Raw genomic sequence first — 19,191 nt, forward strand, 5'->3', positions numbered from 1 at the left:
TACTCTTTACCGGGCAGCCCGGCCTATGGGGCGCAAGCTATACATTTGCTGTTGCATAATATACCCCTGTCCAGGCGGTCTACGAGAGCTAGGGAACAGATTGACGGCCAAATTACCATTGAGGAGATAATAGTAGTTATTGGAGCTCTCCCTAGTGGCAAGTCACCTGGCCCAGATGGGTTAACTGCCGAGCTCTATGCTGCGTTCGGGCGATATTGGCCTCCCACTTATTGCAGGTCAGGGAGGAAGCACTGGGCTGCTAAGTATTACCGGAGACACTCCGGGAGGCCACCACCCAGATCCTTCTCAAGCCGGAGAAGCCTGCTAACGAATGCCAATCAAATAGACCGCTGTCACCAATTAATGTGGACAACATTTGTGCCTAGGTTATTGCCAACAGGCTCCTTCCTTTGATGCTGCAATTGGTTCACGCCGACCAGAGGGGATTCATCCCTGGAGTGTCCACTGCTCTGAACGTGCGCAGAATGTTCAACACAATGTCTCGCCTCTCTCTCGGGGCCTCTGCTGTAGCAATCTCGCTAGACACGCAGACAGCATTCGACATGGTTTCCTGGGAGTATCTGTTTCTCGTCCTGAAAAGGTGTGGGTTAGGGGTAAATATGATTGGTTTTATTAACCTATTATACAAATGACTCACGGCTAGAGTGCTAGTTAACTCCCAGTTATCTAAACCGTTGATGCTGGGAAGGGGAACGTGCCAAAGCTGCCCCCTATCCCTCTTACTGTTTGTACTGGTTATAGAGCCTATGGCAGACATGAGTAGGGAATGCCACGGGAAGAGGGGAATCAGGCTAGCAGAGCCACCGGATATTGTCTCCCTGTATGCTGACGTTTTATTGTACATCAGAGACCCACTCATTAATTTGGATCCAATAATACAAGGCATTACAGAGTTTGGGGAGCAGTCACGGTTTATGATCAATTACAGCAAATCATAAATATTTCCGTTAACCAATAAGACAGCTAAGCCACAGGGTGCATATCCTCTGCTATGGGCAGCTGGGGGATCAAATATTTAGGAGTATGGATAACTAGGGATAAGGGGTCCCTCCCCACTCGAAACTACGCAGTCCAGGAAACGTACCACTTGAAAAGAGTGAAAAGGTGGAAGAATCCCCCACTTTCGCTGGCTGGCAGACTAGCACTGGTCAAAATGACCTTGCTGCCCAGATTACAGTGGAGTTTTTTACCAGATTCCACCGGGCCCTCGCACAGTTCATCTGGCATGCAGGCAAAAATGGGTAGACTTAGCACAACTGTATGACAAGGGTGGGTTTGCTGCGCCTCATTATGAGATCTACTGGCTTGGAGCCCAAGCACAGTTTGCATACTACCGGTATGGATGAGACGGGTCCCTGCTGCATTCCTGGCTCGAGCGCGTAGCGGCTGATAAGATGGACACAAGAACCCTGCTCCTTAGCTCTGCATATGCGGATGACTGCCCTTTTGAACCAGTGCATACCACTATCGGGCCTGGCGGGGGATCTTGAGCAGGATCGATGTGACCCACCCCTACTACAAATGGCTTCCGCTTTGGCAGTTCCCCGGGTTGGAACCCACTTGGGATAGCTCGCTCCAGGCCACTTGAGAGAAACTGGGATTTCGGACAGTGCGAGACTGGTTTCCTGATGGGAGGTCTATTGCCATGCAGGCTTGGAAGCAGGGGCATACAGGCACTGCGGTTGAGACTCTGCAATACTATAGACTTTCGGCCTGTGGTAAAGATGAGAGAGGGGTTCCCTACCAAACCCCCCCGTACCCTGCAGGAAGCACACCGTGCATACATCTTCCGGCTACCCACACTCTGTATAGGGCTCCGATGCTCTCGCGCTCAACATGTATGTAAATCATATACCAGTCTTGATACAGTATCAACCCCCCAGCCTAGTTGACACAAAGTGAACCGTGGAGAAAAACAACTGCGCCTGCCAGTGAGTTCCGCATTTCAAGGAGTGTCAAAATCCAAAATGTTTATGATCTGTCCAGACTATCACGGGGAATACTGATATCTCAAAATAATTCCCACACAGACCAAAAGCTGTCTTGATGGCTAGCAACTCCCGACAATTGTATTTTTAGGTTCTGACATTTTCTCAGAAAAAAAAAAGCTAATGGGTGTACTGCCTCCGTCTCTGCATCTTTCTGTTTTAATAGTCCCCCTATGGCTGAGGCAAGTGCATCCGATTTTAGTACAACGGAATCCCAAACATCAACGGGGTTTCAAAAGGGAGCAGAAGCAAATACGTTCCTCAGAAATCTGGAAACCAAGTCCTGTTCTTCCCTCCACTGGAAGCGCCCACCCCTATGAGTGAGGGAAGGCAATGATGAGCTTAACAATCCTAGACCAGCTTTCATGAAGCCCCTTAAATAGCCCAAACGTCGCTGGAGTTTTCAGATACATTTTGGGAGGATCCATTCCAAATATACTCAACAGATGAAACTAAACAAATGCACATTGTTAATAATAAACGTCCCTGTGTTCCATCAGAGAGAAAGGGGGCCATGAGAAAACCCGGGCATATGTTGCGATCGACACTGTTAGCAAATGGCCGTAGTTGGCGGAAAACTGGGCAACTATTTTAAATAACATTCAGAGGTCGGGCTTACTTAACTGTCATTTAAAAAATTTAAAAAAAGGCTTATTTCACACGACAGATTATAACCCCATTCATTTTAGGCCCTTGTAGGCGCAGTAGTGACCTGAAGTAATATAGTAAGTGATGGTAAGACCGAAAAGGTATCTAAAAAGGTCGTAGATACCGTTTTTGCTACATTCGGCACAGGTATAAAATACTGAATCAGAAAATACCGAGGGTAGGTGAGCAGAGGGGGCGCCCCACACTCCTACTTCAGTATCTTCGAATCTCTGGGGCTACAGGGGTGTCCCCGCATACAAGAAACAATGGGGGAGGGGGGGGAAGAAAAGCTCGAATTGCTACGATATTTTAACGTAAGTGATACCCTTTCTATCCATGACATACCTGGGCACCATGCTGTTATCCATTACTCTGCTTTTACTGCGACATTGGTAGGCTCAATTCTGTGCTATGGGCATCCATGACCATCTCCTATGTGTTCTTTGTGTAAAGCAAACAGCCTTTTGAATAACTTATAGGGGCAATATTTATTTTGGTGCAGAGAGCCCGGTTTATGTTGGCAGTAAAGGAGGCCAGCCATCAGGATCACCAGAAAATCTAAGCCTACAGAGGGAAGGTCAGTATCAATTCTTAGACGCTGTCTAACCTTGGTGTTGGAGGAGGTTGCAGGATTAATCACGTGCGGTCTATGTCCATCAGGGTTTATAGTCATAATGTCGAAAAAAAAATGTCGACAGACAAAAATGTCGAAAAAAAAATGTCGAAAATAATAATGTCGACATCCTATACTTATAATGTAAAAAGTCATTTTTTCGAAAAAAAAATGTCGACATTTTCTTTTTGACATTATGACTATAAACCCTTAAAACTATCAACACCTCACCCAACACCCCCCTGCCACCCCCCCCACACCCCCCACACCCCCCAACCACCCTTTCACCCCTCATACTCAACACATACCAATTATTTATTTATTTATTTATTCAATAAATAAATAACCTAAAAAAGGATCATTTACTATGGGGGGGGGTCCCCCCCAACCCCCCCTCACCCAACACCCCCCTGCCACCCCCCCACACCCCCCCAACCACCCTTTCACCCCTCATACTCAACACATACCAATTATTTATTTATTTATTTATTTATTCAATAATTAAATAAAAATTGTATTTACTATGGGGGGTCCCCCCCCAACCCCCCCTCACCCAACACCCCCCTGCCACCCCCCCCACACCCCCCCAACCACCCCTCATACTCAACACATCATATATATATTTATTTATTTATGCATACACTAAATTAAATTTCGAAAAAATATCGAAAAATGTCGACATTTTTGTTTGTCGACATTATTGTTTTTCGACATTAATTTGTCGACATTTTGACTGTCGACATTATTGATGTCGACATTATGACTGCACACCGTCCATCAGTACTGTGCTAAGGATCCCCCAGCAACTCTTGCACTCAGGGACGGTTTCTGTATCCCTACAACCCCTACTAGCACTTGACACCTGATGTCTGCACTTACCATTGCACTTGCCACCAGCTGGCTGCACTTCTTATCCTATTATTCTATTTATTATCTTTATTTAATTCACTGTCATCCCATGTACTGCACTGCCCCTCTTGCACTTTCCCCTCCCCCCCGCTCCACCGCCCTTGCGCGATCTCAATGTCACCTGGCCTAGTAGGATCGTTGTCTGTCTTCCCTGTTTCCCCTCCCTTGCCTCGTCGCGCCTTGAAACACTTGTGTATAGTCACGTTATAAATGCCATATCATAAGAACTTTCTCTGCAGCTGGATTCACTCTGAAATACTAGAAGGCTGGATCTCTTTAAACCTTGATTTACAAATGCCTATGCCGCCGCAGCAGCACTGGCCAATGGACAGCCTCTCGCCGGATCCGAGATCGGCATCATATCTAGCCAATCTCGCCTCAGCCCGGGCAAACAACCCACCCAATCGCTCATGAGAGATTTTTCGGTGCGCCCCCATCCCCTGTGGGGAAGGGCGAGGGTGCACCGAAAAAACGTTTCTCAAAGTCTCTCCGTTCACTAATTGACTGTCAATTAGTGAAAAGGCCAGCGAGAACAGTTTCGCTGCGCCTAATAAATTGCGCAGCGCCGGACCATACACAATACAAGAAGAGCAAGGGGCTCAATTCACAGGAACAAACACACACCAACTGAGTCCCCTGCTGTTCTTGTATTAGGTGTGGCCGAGTGCCTTGCTCTTGGACAATAGCAAATAATGGGCGCTTTGCCTCCAGCCCCCCATACTGGACACTTATGTTTGCATGACAGTGAGCTATTGGTATTGTTTATTTATAAAACGCCTATACATAGGCAAGTGTTTCAAAGCGCTCAAGGAGGGTGGGAACACAGGGACAAAAAACAGTCGCTCAGAGCCCTTGAATTTCTGAAGCGATAACGGTCTGCACAGGCAGATTAAGTGAATATGGTACATTAAACAGTAGATACAACAAATAGGCCTGGCAGCGATTCTGCGTTTTTATCAAGTACACATGAAGGGGTGAGACAAGGAAGGACAGAACGATCTACAGCAGAGCTGTAGTGCAAGTGCAGGCAGGACAAGGGAGGGGCAGGGGACCAAGTGCACCCAATCGGTAGAGACTGAGTAAGTGCGGAGAGAGAAGTTTTCAGGGTTTCTTGCAAGTGCAGGGAGTGGGTGGGGTGCAGGGCCCTGAGGCAAGTGCAGAAGGACTGGCAGGGGTGCCTGGGACCTGTGAGACTCTGAGGTACACCAGGCAGCCAGTCAGTGAGCTGTATGGAAAGGAGGGAAGAAAGGGGAGTGCAGAGAGCTAGGTTAGCAGGGTGAGAGAGAAGGAAGAGGAGAAGAGGAAGGTATTGAGGAGTTTCTGGAACTTAAGAATATGAGGCTCAAGACGTAGGGTGGCAGGTTCCAGAGGGAGGCAACTGCTGAGGAAAGGGATCTCCCTCCAAATCTCTGCTTGGAGAATCTGCTCACTCGCAGAAGGTTGGAGGTAGATAAGCAGAGGGCTCGGAAGGGACTGTATTTAGGAAGGAAACGTTGAAGGTAAGTAGGTCCAGGCCCCAGAAAGCCTTGTGCACAATGCAGAGGGTCTTGAATTTGATCATTGCAGCAACAGGGAGCCAGTGGAGGGATTTCAGTGCTGGAGAGATGCGGTCCCTGGGCTTGAGGCCAAGGATAACTCTTGCAGTTCTTATCTGGATGAGTTGCAGAGGGCGCAGGGCAGAAGCAGGGAGGTTGCGGAAGAGGCTGTTGCAGTAGCCCAGTTTAGAGAGAACCAGGGCTCTGGAGACAGTGAGACGCTGGGGGAAGTGAAAAAAGGGAGAGTGCCTCCGAGGAGGTGTAGTTGATAGACTTTTTTGAGATGTCAGAAATGTGTGAGGAGAAGGAGAGAGTAGAGTCGAAGATTATACCAAGGTTTTTGCCCTCTCAGATTGGTGTAGGTGTGGGCCCAAGGGAAGCTGGCTAGAGTCAGAGGGGGAGGGCAAAAATCAGGAGCAGGGGTTCCAATGTGAACAATCTCAGTTTTACTGGCATTGAGAGTCGGAGCTCTGGGCCCTGCACCAGCACCCTAGTTGCTGGCTGGAGGATCGGGGGGGGGGGGCGCAGTGCGGTACACCGGCCGTACCGCATTGCTGATTTGCCGCTGGGATGTTTTGGCGCGACCAGTCCGGCGCAGGGATGTTTTGGCGTGAGAATGTTTCAGAGCAGCAGTACATTCTACACTTAGGGTGGATAAGTGGCTGGCAAAACATATCTGCGAAGAATGGCTGGTGTATTCCAATGCAGCCTGGAATCACCAGGGCGAGCCCATCCTCAACTAAACTAAAACCGTAGTTCAAAGGAAAGGCAAAGCAAACGCAATTCACATTTTTCCAGCTACCTGCAGCTTAGTCTCCAAACCAGTTTATGCGGAGCACTTTCTTCACTCCCAACCAAGGATGAAGGAATAATAGTCACATCCAACCCACTTTACTGCCTCATTAAGACAGGGCCATTCTTTTTTGAAAGATTCTTGTTCCTGGTTACATTATGCTGTGGCACTGAAATTATTGTACTAAAAGGTTGCTTATCACGTCATGCAACTCCCCTGCCGTCTTCGGTGAAATAAAGCAGGCGCCAGATCCAGTCAGCACCAGTTCAGTGCATTCACCGGCAGTTGGATTGTAATGGTTTATGACTGAGGCAGTGGCAGCATCTTCTACACAGTGTGCCGGAGCAGGTCATTTTGGCGTGGCGAGTTTGGCGCGGCCCGATTATAATGTTTCAGTGAGAAATTGCGCCGAACCGGCTCCTGCGGAAAACTGGCGCGCCGAACCGGCCGTGCCAAAACGTCCTGCACCAGGCGCAGTGCTCCCACTGGTACCATCTGTGAAAGCCCGGCAGGGCTGGGAAATTAGGTCACCTCTGTCTGTGAGTCAACTGTTAGTCTGCTGTTTATAAAAGGCGAGCAGTGCTGAAGGAAGGGTTACAATGATACGCTTGTTAAACTGTTTAATCACAAATAAATGCACCTGTTCTGCTGACATCAGTTATTAGGAAATGGTTCATGGGTGCCAACCTTTAATTTCCACTGCAGGTTCAGAAATACTCCTGCCCTGAATATACGAAAACGACCACCCCAACGCATGCCCTGGTCAAACACATTTTATAGCACTTATTTTTAATAAGAAATTGCAAAAAAGTCATACGATTAGCAACCGGTTTTATAACCTCTCAGCAATGGTCACTACCTGCTGAGCTACCCTGCTATCCGTCTACTGTAGAGCGATGTATGGTTCTCTTAATGTAAGGGAAATCACCGTATCAACAGCAGTATCTTGGGTGCAGCACTGCCATGGAAGTGATTTAAATCTGAACTGATGTACAGTGTGGCGTTTGGAAAGAAGCAGCATGCTAAATATCGCACCATTTTAAAACTATTATTTTGAACATTTCCTTTGAGCGAGTTCAACTGCAGGCTCTGCCCCCTCAGAACTCCACTCCTCCCCCAAACCCCGCCCCAGCCGAGCCCTGATGGGATCCCCCTTCAATTATTTTCCATTTCCACCACTGCCTATGTCTAAGGAAGGGGCTACATGTGTTTTTAGTATGGCCACTTCTTAAGACCTTACTTCTTGTGATGCCCCAACCACCTTCTATGTGCAAATCTATGGGGGATCAGAGCTTTTCTGTGAACTGCCCACGTTTGTGGACTTCCATTCTCTTCATCTACTTTGGCACAGGATCTTGGCCCATTTTGGAAACAGCTGAACACAATCCTTTGATTGAAGCGGAGTTGATACCCTCTGTTTGCAACGATCAGCTTTCAAGTAGGCCTAGAAGCAGCTAGTTCTGCTTGTTGGACATTCAAAATTACTCAAAATTCAAATTCGAAATGTAATCCTATAATAAAATTCCATGTGACATCACTGGAAAACGGGTGATAATCAAAGGATGCCCCCTGCAGTTACAACTAAAAAGCTGTACAGTTCAGTAAGTTTGGGAAGGAAGGGAGCAGTGGAACACTGGTGTTCTTTCAACCCTCCCACCCAATGAAACTGTGGATCAAAAAAAATGGAGGAAGGGTGTGCATGTGGTCTTCTTGGATGGGGTTTGTTAAATATTTGCTGTATTCATTTTGTGCTAAACATGGTGCCCTGTTTATTTGATTTCAAACTTTTTTTTTTTTAAAACAAAAAACGTGCAAGTCGGTGTAGGAGAAGCCCTGCGGGCCCTTACCGCACCGCCGGAAACCGTTGGGCATGTGCAGAAGAGGGTTTTTCTGTAGTTGCATGCGCAAAATGGCACAGCTGTAGTGCGATGCGTCGGACGCAGCGAAAGGGACTGAGTGTTGGGCAGGGCGCACAGAGGAGGTACCCAGCAGGGCTGGGCGTGCCAAGCGCAAGAGTCGGACAAATGCATTGCAAAGGAGGTAAGGGGATGGGACGTAAGAGTAAGGCAGTAGCTACAACACATCAAGCATAAGTTACTAATTGGTGTAACACAATGTGTACATTTAGCTATTAGGGTGTAGCATATTAATCAAAACATACGGAACATCCCAGGCAACATCCTACAAGTGTCTAAAGACAATTAGGGATTTAACATATTATCTGTCTCTGGTCCTGATGAATTATACTGATCTTGAACTTGATAGGAACAAAAACGAGAAAATAGTCCCAATAACCTTTTGGTTTGGCGGTGGAACCCCTCCAACAACAGTGTTTGGACCACGCAAGCATCTCTTAGCAGCGACATATTTGGCAATTAGAGGCACGTTATGCCAAAAACTCTCCTTGAACATTTAGGTACCAAATCAAGGACCACCAATAGGCTCATCTGGGGCCATTTGTCATCAATTCAATCATCAAGGACATTGTAGACCATACGTTGTGCCAACATTTCAAACCTGGAGAAATACAGCCTGTTCCTCACCACACCTTGGGCAAGAATGCATTACATCTTGTCAAATCTAGCAACCCCAACCTGTACATAAGAGAATTTGATGAGATATTGTAACTGCTGCTGCTCTGTTCGTATTTTAATATTTCAATTATGAAAACGTGTTTTTCCAGAAACTACCCCCTTTTAAAATCATTAACATGTCGTCGCACTTGTGCACCTCCATAAGATCTGCCCCACCACCCCATTACACAAAGTCGCAGGTTGTATTCAGCGACCCTGGCCTTGGTGGTGGCACCTGTTTAAAGTGTTTGGGGTCTGACCCCAGCAATGGAAAGGCACATTGAAAGCCACCCACCGCAAGGTCAGTCTTTTGCCTCTCTCCTCCCCCTACACCATGCCCCCAGATGCCGCTGCATTGTTCCACCACCAAACTCACCAAGCCCCCACCATTAATCTCTACCGACCACTGGGGCTTCTTCAGATTCCGTCCAGGCCGCTTCCCCGGAAAACGAACTTACACCGCACAACGTGCTGCAGCCTATATGCCGCAATCGGTTTGAAGAGTGGTAGTGTCTACATTGGGAGAGCAAGGAGCCTGCCCATCCGTTTTGATGAGTAGCAGACAGTCCAGGCCAGCAGGTATGGCAGCTGCACATCTATATCTTCTCGGTTGTCTACAGAACATAGTCAAATGCTTGGTTCATCAACGAGAGCGCTGCAGCACAAGTAGGCATGGTCCTGCACCTTCCCATTGAATGAGGAATCACAACTAGCAAAATATGGCTGCCACACATGTCCCCCTCAAATATGTTGGTGAGTGCGAGTTTGTGAGAATGCTTTGGTCACCGAGACCCCTTTTCAGAAGAATGTAGAAATTACAAAAAGAAAAAGGGCACTGATGGGGTTAGCAGTGTTCTTCTCTTAATTTAAACACAAGTACTGCATTTACAGCCACGATAAAGTGAGGTTAGCTTGCAAGTACCTGCAGGCGAGTCGGAGGAGCGAGGAGATGGTGGACAGGGAGCAATTCTTTACACTAGAAGGGCACTTCCCTGAAGCAGGGGTATTAACCCGCATTGTCAAAGCCAACAGTTTTGGCTTTTATGTATGGGTGGGATCGTAATTTTACAGGTAATGCCAAAATGGTACTATTAGAATTGGGGATTGAGACCCTTCACACTCGCGCCAGGTACTACAATGAGGATGGGAGCATATTCTCTCTAGTAATGCATCGTACATCGTTGTTATAAGAGTTCAACAAGTGTTTAATTGTGTAGCCGACACGTGTTTTGACCCTCGGGTAATTTCCAAGGCAATGTGAGGTTGGTTGAGACCAATTAGATGGTCTTTTTCTGAGCCGGGGAGGTGCCCCAAGAATGTGCCACATGGATATTCCAGAGATTCTGCTATGCTGGAGTAGCCTGAAGTGCCTGGCCGGTCTCTGTAAGAATTGCGGCGGCGGCACTGCGTTCAGTCTACTGGTACTACTTGGTCAAAAGTCAGTCAATTCGGTTCGTACATAGGAATATTATGGCAGCGCCTAAAAAGTGTCTACCAAAAGCAAAACCTGTCGGCTTTGCCAATGCTTGCTTCTAACAGGCATTCAGTACAAGGACACACACACCGCTTATAAATCAAGTGGCTGAAGGAACACTTGGTTATGTCATTTTTATTACACCAGTAGCTGCTTTATAGCTGCAATTAAGTCATTTCCTTTCAGTAAGCTGCTCATAAAGCACAGTGCTAGCTCAAAAAAATCTCAGGAGGAAGTGTTTTTTTTTTGGCAGGGAGGGACAAGTAGTTGGTGGGGGGGGATCACCTTAGAGTCTCACATAGCCATGGGTGGGTAAATAACCAAACACCTGCAACAGACTGTTCCCCTCCTAACATGCTATCCCTCTCCGACATGCACTGTCCCCGACAATAGATTTGGCTTAAAGGCAGCACTTACAGTGCCACCTACTAGCCAAATCTAAAAACCATGCTGCTCTCCCAGCCTACCATATCTAGGAAAGATGCCCAAGACCACCTTAAGAGCTTGTCTTGTTATGCAACAAAACAGCGGTCATTTTTAGTTGTGGCTTATAAAACTCAATAGATCCATGACCGTGAGATATTTTGCTGGTGATATGTTGCTGCTGATGTGTTTTCATGACTGCCAAATACTTGCTGTTCACCAGCACCAAGCAGAGCGAGTGAGATTTTGCCATCGACTACAAAGCAAGTGATAAGAAACAAGGGTGAGCTTAAATATTGTGCTTTCTGTGTCCCCAGCATGCTCTTATTTTACAGCCAGATATGTACAATTCTTTAACTGATTTTTAAAGCACCACCTACAAAGGAAGTAGGGGACTCTACAGCTGTATACAAATATATTTAAAAAGTTACACAATGTTAGATTAAAAAGAAAAAAATAAAACAAACGCAAAGTAGGAGCGAGTTGAAACATGTGCTAGATCAAGGTAACATGCATGAGATAACTAAGACTACACAAGTAGGCCAATGTGTAAGCCTGATTGGTAAAGGATATCCAAAAAAACAAAGGATAGTAATGAAGAGAGTAGACAACACCACTAATATCTAATTCCAAGCACTGTGCTGCCATGAAAGAGCCCGGTTCATATATTTAGTCTGTCTGAATTACCCAATGTTAGGGACGTTGTTGCACCCATCAGCAATATCCAACTTACCGCGAGTTAAGAAGGCATGCCCAGGACTGAATCCTTGACAGTCAGGCAGCAAATAAAACCAGATACCAAAGTGCAAAGGACGTCACTGACTGAAGTCGCAGAATTTGCGACACTCGCCACCAATTGACGGGCAACGTGTAAAACAGATTTCAATGAATCAATTGAATATACAGGAAGACAGTATTACCGCTACCCACACTAAAGATAGCTAGCGCTTGTACCTCCAACTGAAAATCATATGGTGGAAGGAAGACATTCATTTTAACAGTAATAAGGGGCCAATCACTATAAAGAGATGAGGATGAGAATTTAAAAAAGGGGTCTGAAGTGAAACCTATACAGAAAACTGAAGAAATAAGCAGTGGTGTCAGTCCAAGGGGATAGCACCAGTAAACAAAATACAAGAGAAAAAGAGGTTAAATGGGCAGAAAAGAACACATTCAGTTTTGTAGGGATTCAAGAAAATGGACTGACATCAGTCTTCTTGGGCAACCAAGCATTCACACAGATGGTGGATGCCTGCCAAAGATGACACCAAGATATAACCGAGCATCATCTGTGTACTGGCGGATGACAACCCTGATCCCTCCAGAAATCTCCCAGCAACTCCATGTGATGTTAAATACCATGGGTGATGCAGGATGGGCTCGACCCTGAAAGAACCCACCCAATAGGCCTAACGAAGGAGACTAACCATTCCAAGATGCAGAACACTATTCCCATCTGGGTAGCACGAATGTTCAACAGTGCCTCCTGGTCAATAGTGTCGAAAGCCACTGACGGAGCAAGAATGACGGATAAACAGAAGCAGCTCCCACCCGGGTTACGCCACAAACAGTAGCAGTGGATATGGGGCTACAGCCAGACTGGAACCCAGACTGAAAGCCACTAAATAAAGTGTTTGTGGGAACACATGCTCCCCATTGTGGTGATATGCAACGTTTAACGCATTACCACAGAAAAGGCACGGCGGCAGTGGTCCAAACTTTGGGCAAGTCAGTCAGATCCAGGCAGACTTACTGGATTCATTTTCAAGATAGTTTTACAGGGTAGCCGGGTGGGTTGCACAAAAACTGATACAGTAGTGGGTTGTGGGATAAAAAGTGTATTAGTACAGGTGCAGTACACGAAGCAATGCAAATAATGCCTCGATCATAGTTAATAAAGAGTTTCTTCAATGGAGTCAGACTACCCAGTCTTGAAAGTCCACTTGATAACCTTTGTCTTTGGCTGCATGTATTGCGTGGTTACCAAACCCTTGTTGATTCAGTGTGCTAGGAAAGAGCCTTTCAAAGGCCAGTACATTCCATGCTTGGATCACTCTGTAGGGCTCTTCCAGCAGGGATAGACAGTAGAGTAACTTTGCCAGGACTGCTACCGCTCATTGTCAGACTCATGGTTTAGGCAGGGCATGGATGTGCTTGGCCGCCCAACCACCTCCCTGCTCTTGGGTATTGGTCCCTGAGATGGTCCTTCTCTGACCCCATCAAGTGCAACCTTCAAGATTCCCAGGAGGATGCACATCATCTCATAACTCTTCCTTGACCTTCTCTTATGGACCAAACAGGTCTGCCATTACCCCCTGTGGCAAATACAGTGTATAAATCACTCCCCCTTTAAGGCTAGGGAGGGGAGCCAGCTCTGCAAGACCCTCCCTGTGGCTCTGGGCAAGTGGGACCTCACTTAGAGAGACCCTCCCCACACCCCTTAGGGGGCAAAGACTCCCCTTCATGTGAGGAACTCCCTAAACCACACACCATGTGTGTGGTATCTCCCCATCTAGTTCCTTGCCCAGGGTTTACACTGCAGTGCCCCTCTTAGGTAGTGGGACTTCTGGGAAGGTTGGCCACGCAGTGCTACTCCTCTCTTTTTGATGGTAACTAGCTCTTGCGCCACCCTCCTCCCATAGCTCTCCCTCTTTGATTTGATGATCCGAATCCTCTCCAACAATGCTCTACCTTCTGATGGTAACCATCTTCCTCCACTCTCCTTCAAACTTTCCATCCAACCGCCATTTCACTCCCCCTGCCCTCCTATCAGTACCCCTCTCTCGCCATTCTCGGCCAAACCCCTTCCTCAAAACTCCTACTTCATTCATTTTGTCATTTCTTATAGCGCCTTTTACCATAATTATGCTCCCAATGCGCTTTTGGTTGAACGCCCTCGGAGGGACCGAAGTCCAAAAATGTGAGAGGTGTTTTAACGCGTGTGTTCATTTCAGCCATTAAAGTTATGCGAGGGTGGCCAAGACCCTGCTAGTCACCCATGTCTAAATAGAGTGTCTATAGGGGCAGCGTAGGTATACTATGGGCTAAAGGGCGGAGTGTGTTTAAAGGTATAGAGAGTTATATGGAAAGCTACAGTTCAAATTTGTGTTGTTAAAAGTAGCTTCATTTTATGGCACAGCTGATGTGCAATAGTGTTTGTTTTATATGTGTGTGCAGGGTGTGTGGAAGTGAGCCTGTGCCTTGCGCCAAGTTGTGAAGGTGCATTGTGCGAGAGGAGAAAAGGGTTAGCTGCACAAACAACAATGTCTACTTCCTGGGTTCCATCTATGTAGATTGAGTAGGGCTACATTTCACCGGTGATCTAAGAGCTAGATGAATGCTTAATACCTTACATAATTCGGTTAAATGCGAGAAATGGCTACCTTAAAAGGGCTAAAAACAAGGTAAGGCTGCTTTACACAGTTAGGCTAAATGAGAGAAATCGCTACCTTACACAATTAGGTCAAAAGCATAATATGGCTACATTACACAATTAGGCCAAATGCAAAATATGGCTACCTTACACAATTAGGCTAAAAGCAAAATATGTCTGTCTAATCCAATTGGCCTAAATGCCTGTAGATATATGATATCAGGTAGTAAGAGTGGTGGGTTTTTACTTCAGTGTAGTAATGTGTGTACTCCCCGCCCGCACCACACTTACCTTATCCGTCGCTGTTGGTTGTCTGGGTCAGGCGTCCTGGGCAAACACGGAGTAGAGCTGCTCAGTGGGGAGCTGCCCTTTGCCTCTGGTCCTTGGCCAATGGCTGTCTGTGCAAGGCCCTGGAATGGCCTCTGAAATGCAGCTGTTGCAGTCACATAAGGGCACAGACCAATGAGAACCGAATGGACGGGCAGGGGAGGAGTGGGCAGGGAGGGTACCTGGGGCTAGTTTGCACCTTCAGCAATTAAGGGGAGGACGTGCAGAATGCTCCATGTAGAAATGTGGGCACGAAGTACCAAAGCCTCATCACTTTGTAGCTATTTGCCATTATTTGTACACATTATGAGGATTTATCATCTCTCTGCCATATGTTATACCAGGAAAGGGCATCTATTGGAGTGTTGAGGTCTTCCTTCCATTTGGGCATGGAGTTATAGTATGAGGGAAGTGATTATTCCTAGCGGCGTTCAACATAGTGAATTGTGCAGATCTTTAGTTTTGTTGGGGCATCCCCTATACATGAATCCTCAGACTTTGTTGCGTCCCTACCCCCGGCTTTATCTCGCTGTCTTGTGCCAAGTGTCTAATCTGTATATAAGGAAATCTAGCAGAGTCAGGGAGCAAGAATGACTGCTTAAACTCTTCAAATGTAAGAGGGGCTCAGTCTTTAAAGAGTTGCCCAAGCCTTGCCAGTCCCCATTCTACTCAGTGCGAGAAGGTAGCCAGGTGTAGTCCCGGAGGGAATTTTGGTTTGCCAAATATCAGGGCGAGGGGTGGGTTGATATGTGGAATTTCTTAAACGCCCAGATCCAACACTGCATGGTCACCTTTGTAGCTGGAAGTAGATTGGGAGCTGCTTTGCATACCCTAAGGGAGCTTTTGGTGTCGGATTGCTTGCTCCATTCTACAGCCGGGGACAACTGAGTAGCAAACAAGTAACATTCAATATCAGTAACTCCGAGCCCACCTTGCAACCCGGAGGAGAGTAGTGCTCTGCGTGGGATTCTGGTGGACTCTTTACCCCGAATGAATGTCAAGATCAGCGAATGAAGTTCTGCAACAACCTTTTGGGAAATGATTATGGGGAGACCTTGGAATATGTTCAAAAGTCACAGGAGGAGAGTTACCTTTATCGCGCATATCCTGCCATGCCAAGAGATCTCATGCTTAGCCTAACATGTGAGATCTTGTTCCGCAGTTCATAGGAGGGATGGAATATTATGCTGATATAGGAGGTAGTGAGACCTGAGTAGGTGTATGCCTAGATATCTTAGTTTGCCAGTTTTCTATGGAAATTCGTAACTTGATTTTTAGAGATTCTACTGTGGAGTCTGGTTCCAAGATATTTAGTATGAGGGATTTTGCAGAGTTCATCTTAAAGCCTGAAACCTATCGGAAGTCTTGTAGCGGGGATACTATCTTGGGTAGAGTTGAAAGGGGCCCCTAGGGGACCCTGACGTCTATGGAAACAAGGCGGGTCACCACACACGATAGAGACGCCAGACACGAGGTTGTATTCCCAAAGCTAAGGTTTTATTGCAAAGCAAAAGTCTCAGTTGGCCAACTCGGTCTCACGCCCCGCGACGTGTAGACCTCGAGGGACGCCAGAGAGCGAATTACGTACATCAGTTACATATATACAAAATGCATATCAAACAATCAGCTATGACATGGTTAACACCCCTCTTCATTGGGTTTCTTTGAACTTGGTGTGATGATGGACATCTCTGACCACTATGACACCTTCAAACATCTACTAGTAACAATTTGCAATTTGTGAGTGCGTAGGCATCTTTCGGTTATTGAATAGAACATGGCGCTTCTGTTCTTGGAAGCGAACTACATACAGACGGGGTTGCATTCCAGACCTTGCTATCTATCAGGTGCTATTCGCGTCCTGGGAGCCGACATGCTCTAGCGGGCTCGGAAAGGGGGGTCGTTAGAAAAGCATAATTCAAGCCTTTAGAGGTATTATTCTAACATATTGTACCATATAACGAGACTGGCTGGCAGCTGTGAAATGATTAAATGCCCTGCGGCTCTGCTTCAAGGCTACAGAAAGGAGGGAGCCGGGCATTCTTCCTGGCGCTGCCTACGTTTGTGTTTCAGCGAAACTCTTGTTATCCTCTCGGCCCTGTGGCCTTGTCCTTTTCATATACAGACAACAATGTTCCTCAGTCGAGCAGTGCAAGCGGAAAATATACTGCAAAGCAATAGGAACAGAAAGCAATGAGCAATGGTTAGAAAACAAAATGGCGATTCTTGTTATATCAAAATGGCTGTTCATTAGAAAACTCGAAAACCTATATTCTGTTGTATCGTGCATGAGACGGTTGGCCCACGGCCACCAAAATGCGTTTGCGGTCTCAAATTAGATTTCTAGACTGACAGAGTGGCGATAATTGTGCATGAAAAACAAAAGGTCATCTGCATATAATCTGATTTTGTGCTGCAATTGTCCATGGTCTACCTCAGAATCTTTGCGGAGCGCCAAACCTTCTGGGCTATGGGCTAAAGAGCAAATGGGAGCGGTGGCAGCCTTGGCGGATTCCTCACCTCAGGGGTATACTATTTGACCGTGATCCATTACATTTCATACATGTAGAGGGGTGCGTGTAGTTCATTAATATACAAGTTTTAAAATGAGGGCCAAATCGAAAATGTGTTAAGACCTTGCAAAGATAAATGGAGTCGATGTGATCTAAGTAAGGTCTTTTCGGCGTGAATAGACAGTGAGGCAAGTGACCTCTTTTTCTGATGCGCGTGGTAAATTAGATCTATTGCTTTTCATATGTCGTTGTGGGCCTGATAGTCTGGGATAGACACAATCTGGTCCGGGTGGACCAAGCTGGGGAGTATCTCTGACAAACAATTTGCTCAGATTTTAGAGTAAAGTCTGGTCTCAATTTAAGACTGCTATTGGTCTAAGAGATTCACTTTGGGTATTATCCTTCTGAAGTTTCGCTATTAGGGATAAAGCTGATTCTCCTATTGACTTACTTTTTTTTGTATTCTAGAAGCTGGTAAATAGCTCCAATAAGTGTAGGGTTACTATTGACCTGAACTGTTTATTAAATTGCGGGGGAAGAGTCTATCTGAACCCAGTGATTTGTTACTTGGTCGGGTGCATTTTACCTGTGAAACCTCTGAAAAAATTGATGCCTATAAGCTTCTCCATTCTGTGGCGGTTAGAGTTGGAGATTGGAGTGGGCCCAAAAAAAAAAAAAATCAACTTGCTCTACCTACTCATCTGGTCCGAGGAGAAAAGTGTGGCATAGTAATTAACTTGTATATTCATTTTATTGTATTTAGAGCCCAGCAGCTGGCCTTTCTTATCTTGGAGTTTCTCTATAACATTCCAGGATTGGTGCACCTTTAGTTTATATGCCAAGATTCTTGAAGCTTTGTTTGATAAGATGAAACGGGTTTACTGTTACTTCAACGTAAGTAATTTGTGTGACATTTCTGAGGTCCATAATGCCTTTGATTCTGATCAGATTGCCTGTAGCCGTTGATGTTTTCCTGAAGCCTCTCACCTTATATTGAAATGCTCTAGGGTTTTAACTTGCCGTTCAATTTCTGTGTGCTTGGCTGTTGGCACCTTCTTCCTTTTAGATGCTAAACTTAATTCCCTTCTTATGGTGGGTTAAATACTTCCCAACGGGTCTCTATAGAGGTATCTGCTAGTGAATTTTCAGTGAAATATTGGGTTATTCAGAACGCTAAAGAGGAATGGATGCCCAGGTCTAGTACGGAGTCATTGACCTGCCAAAGGGATTGGTTTTGTACATCTTGGTCTTGGAGATCCAAGGTCAAAGAGACTGTGCGTGGTCGGAAACTATCAGTAATTGCCAAACAGGCTTGTCCGCAAGGTGTCACAGAGTGAGAGTTCAAAATAATCTAGATGGGAAAAGATATGATAGATATGTTAAAAGTGGGTATTCTCTTGTGTGTCTGGGTGAAGATGCCACCATACCTCCACTAAGTGGAGATCACTAATGGCTTGTTGAAGTGATGATGGAGGGTTCTCCTCCTGAGAGTGGGTGGGCTTGAACCTATCCATCTCTGGCTGCAGTATCTATTTTAATTCTCCCCCAAGAAAGATTCTTTGTTTAGAAATGTTCCTGTTGGGGGCATACATTGATAAGAGAATTTCACTTCCCTGCATCAAAAAACAATGCCCAAGAACCTGCCCATCTCATACATTTTCTTAAAGAGCAGTTTTTTGCTCAGATGACAACCCCCACTTTTTTTAAATGTTTCTTTTTTTTAATCTGACCTTGAGGAAAAGTATTTTAGAGGAAAGCATTTGGATTTAAGGTGATGGCAATCTGCTTTGAGGTTTCTATGAATGCTCTTTTTTTTCATCAGAGAGTTTAAGCCTTGAAGGTTCAATGTGAAGCATTTGGGGCTAACCATTAGTAGGGCGGGTGAACCATTATTAGGGCGGGTGAAGCATTCACATTTTTGATTTCTAACGACTGGGTTCTAGATCAAGGAGGGGTACCGATCATCATCGCTTAAAACATTTATTGTGCATTCGCATCCCA

General features: G+C 46.0%; 1 protein-coding gene across 3 annotated transcripts in view; it reads right to left on the reverse strand.

The window, feature by feature from the left end:
- LOC138567341 (ras-related protein Rab-7a-like) overlaps positions 1-19,191 on the reverse strand; it is a 460,095-nt gene that overhangs the window by 125,208 nt on the left and 315,696 nt on the right. The window lies entirely within an intron of this gene.

The sequence above is a fragment of the Ambystoma mexicanum genome, chromosome 2p, assembly GCF_040938575.1.
Source record: "Ambystoma mexicanum isolate Mex_15411 chromosome 2p, UKY_AmexF1_1, whole genome shotgun sequence".
In the NCBI taxonomy this organism is placed as follows: Eukaryota; Metazoa; Chordata; class Amphibia; order Caudata; family Ambystomatidae; genus Ambystoma; species Ambystoma mexicanum.